Source organism: Chenopodium album, chromosome 1, assembly GCF_948465745.1.
Source record: "Chenopodium album chromosome 1, dcCheAlbu1.1, whole genome shotgun sequence".
In the NCBI taxonomy this organism is placed as follows: domain Eukaryota; kingdom Viridiplantae; phylum Streptophyta; class Magnoliopsida; order Caryophyllales; family Amaranthaceae; genus Chenopodium; species Chenopodium album.
In genome coordinates, this window is record NC_137834.1 from 25,403,787 (window position 1) to 25,407,132 (window position 3,346).

Below are 3,346 nucleotides of genomic sequence, written 5' to 3' on the forward strand. Positions count from 1 at the left end.
AAATTATGGTGAGGGTAATCTCTTTGTAAATCCTTGAACCTCTCCCAAGCCTCATATAAAGATTCATCGGCTTCTTGGGCAAAGTTCTGGATCGCACTCCGTAGTACGACTGTTCTCTCTGCAGGATAATACTTGTTATAGAAATTCAAAACAAGAGTTTCCCAGTCAGTTATACCAAGTGTAGTACTATTTATGCCATTAAACCACAATTTAGCTTTTCCAGTTAAAGAGAAGGGAAAGAGATTCTCCCTGATTTGGTCTTGAGTGACCCCGGCTTGCCTGATGGTGTTACAATATTGACAATAGTCGGCAATGTGAAGATTCGGGTCTTCACCCTTTTCTCCGCTAAATTGCTTCCTCTCTATCATTGTTTTAAATTGAGGTTTAATTTCAAATTGAACCCCATGAAGAGCCGGAGTAGGGGTGAGATGTGGAAAATCCCTAAGCTTTGGTTGTGAATAATCACTAAGCTTCTTTGGAGCCGTCATCTCTGATTCTGCGTCTGATGATGTCTCTGAATTGCTAGAACCAGTCGGAGGATCGCAGTGATTATTGTTATTATTACCAGAATCCGCCAGGATTTGCTTGTAGAAATTTTTCTGTCTATGGAAGGAACTTTCGATCTTAGGATCGAATGGGATGTAACCTGATCTAGAACACCTGGGCATAAACAAAAACTAGAAGCAAATGTGAGATTTGTCTCAGAGAACTAACGCTATCTGAAACAAAAGGGAAATAATCTAGACTACAAAAACAATCAGAAATAAAAATAAAACCGTTTCCCCGGCAACGGCGCCAAATTTTGACAGCGTAAAGTCATATCCCCAAATCAAAAGTAATTCCTAAATCCTCTAACTAATGTAGATAGGGAAGTAGGGTCGAATCCACAGAGAAACGGATCTTTCTATTCTTAATTAACTAATATAATCTAGATTATGAGGTAACCAATATTTATATTTGAATAATAAACTAAACTACGGAGATCAAGAATAAGGAGAAAACAATATATAAAAGGATCTAGGGCATAGGTTCACCAATAATTAATATTCCAGGGTAAAACATAGTAATCAATCATTGACATTGCATAAATAATATGATTAATAGGCTCTCGCAATTTACTAATCAACATAGATCTAACAGGCTCTCGCAATTTACTAGATCTAAGTTCCTATTGAAAATAGCCTTTAATATCAAATTAACATCTGCTTGATTCATCAATTCAATATTGATATACTTTTACAAGCCGCAATTGTAAAACGTTAAAACAATTCAATAAGAATTTATCATGCATTACCAATAATCAATAATAGTCAATCATCAATGCATCAATTAACCAGATTGTAAAGGGCTTTCGCTACGTATTACAATCACAGAATTAATCTACCGGTATTAAATCTCATCTCTCGAATCTCGACTTAACCATTTATAAATTAACCTGCCTATTGAAACTAGACCTAAACATCAATTCTCATCTCTCGAATCTCGAATCAATGTTGTCAAACTCATGCATAAAAGATAGGCCTAATCTAATTACAGAGCATTAAATCAATCATTAGGAAATTAATCTAGCATTGATAATTAACAACAATAAATTATCCCTTAATATTATTTATGGATCCCCATAAACCCTAGAAATAAAACTACTCACACATAGTAGAAATTAAACTAATCAAAGCAATAAAGAAAGACATCATGAAAGGAATAAAATAAACAACTAAGATTAAGAGAAGAGAAATCGTTACCAAAATAAATATGGAATTAAGAGTATATTAAGAACAAAGGTTTAGGGGGAAGAAAATCTAGGAGAACAATTAAGAGAGTGAAGAAGAAGTAAAAAGAAGAAGAGAGAGTACTAAAATTGTATTACGGAGGAGAATTTATACTCTGTACAAAATCCTAAAGTAAAACAAATTTAAACGACGCTAATCGTCTCCTAAGAAACACACGCGCCCGATCGGGCGAGGCACCGCCCGTTCGGGTGCGTCACCGGGCGCCAGCCTTAGCTTCTCCCGCCCGGCCGGGCGCGCCTCCGGGGGCCACCCTCTTTGGCCGGGCGGCTCACTTGGGCAACTATTTGGACTACGATTGGGCTCCAATACTTCGGGCCAATCTGAGTTTCCTCTTCCGGTCTTGAATACTTGGTCCAAATGCCCCGGTATCACCTATACCGAGCCCTTAATCACCGGTTTGATGGCTCTAACCGGCTCTGGGCTATAGAATCTGGTCGTGCTACTCCAATGTTCGTTACAATTGGGTGTGGCAGTCCGTAAACGAGCTAACGGTGGGTTCAACACCGCTTCTTGATGCTAGCGCAACATGAGAGCGCATCCTTCAACACTTGGAGCTTGCACACCTTGACTTGTGAGCTACAAAGGAGTGATGAACTTGCATCTTGAGCTTCATAAGACCCGAGGAAAAGCCATGGAGAGCCTTTGACACCACTGTTCTCCTATAAACAAAGAAAATCAAACAAATAAAAGAGAAAAGGAAAAATAAACTAAGCAAATGTAAGAAAATGGGAAAGCAACTAAGAATGAACAAAATAGAGAAATAAAGGCTAAAACTAAAGAAAAAAGACATAAAAGAGCTATAAAAGCAACTAAGAATCAACCAAAATAAAGCTAAATGAGTGCCATAAATGACACGCGTCACCAAGCTAGACTTTTGCTTGTCCTCGAGCTTAGAAAAAGTAAGTAGGAAAATGATGAAAAACTTATTTATATATGAAAAAGAAAAGAAGGGAATAAGAATGTACACTAAGACTCTATTTCGTAGGAATCACGGTTGTTTTTAACTACAACAAGCCCTTTAAACCCCAAAGTCACGAATGAGGACGTGTGAGGTCTTGTAAGGGTATCCAAAGAGTTTGACCCATAATTTTCAAAGGTAAAATAAGGCAAATTATAAAAGGTAAGTAAAATCAAGATGGAAAAAGTAAAAACCAAAAGCTTTTGAAATGGACTTCTGCAAATGACCAAATACAAGTGAATAAATAACCTGTAAGATAAATAAGGGTATGCACGTTCCAAGATATCCAAGGTTGATTGAAACATAAGATATGCTGAGCATAGAAAACTAATAAGACTGTACACAATTCATCTTCATCTCAAAAAATCTTACAGCGTTCTCCCTATTAGTTTCAAATTTACCTCTAGTGAGCATCTCAATAATTCCTCGAAGGAACCGGAAAAGAAGAGACTTTCAAGGCTACTCGACATCTTGACTTTGCAAACCACTGCATAGGCTTGACTCACGTCTCCCTCCACCGATTTGTGACTCGACTATAAAGGTCAAAAGGTCTTGAAAAGGATGTAATGCAAGGGAAAAAAAGGTAAAGGTAGGCTAA

General features: G+C 37.4%; 1 non-coding gene across 1 annotated transcript; it reads left to right on the plus strand.

Moving 5' to 3' along the window:
• LOC145565194 (small nucleolar RNA R71) lies at positions 1-107 on the plus strand. Its single transcript, XR_014094986.1, has one exon. It is a non-coding gene; the product is annotated as a small nucleolar RNA R71 (small nucleolar RNA).
• Positions 108-3,346: the final 3,239 nt, after the last annotated feature.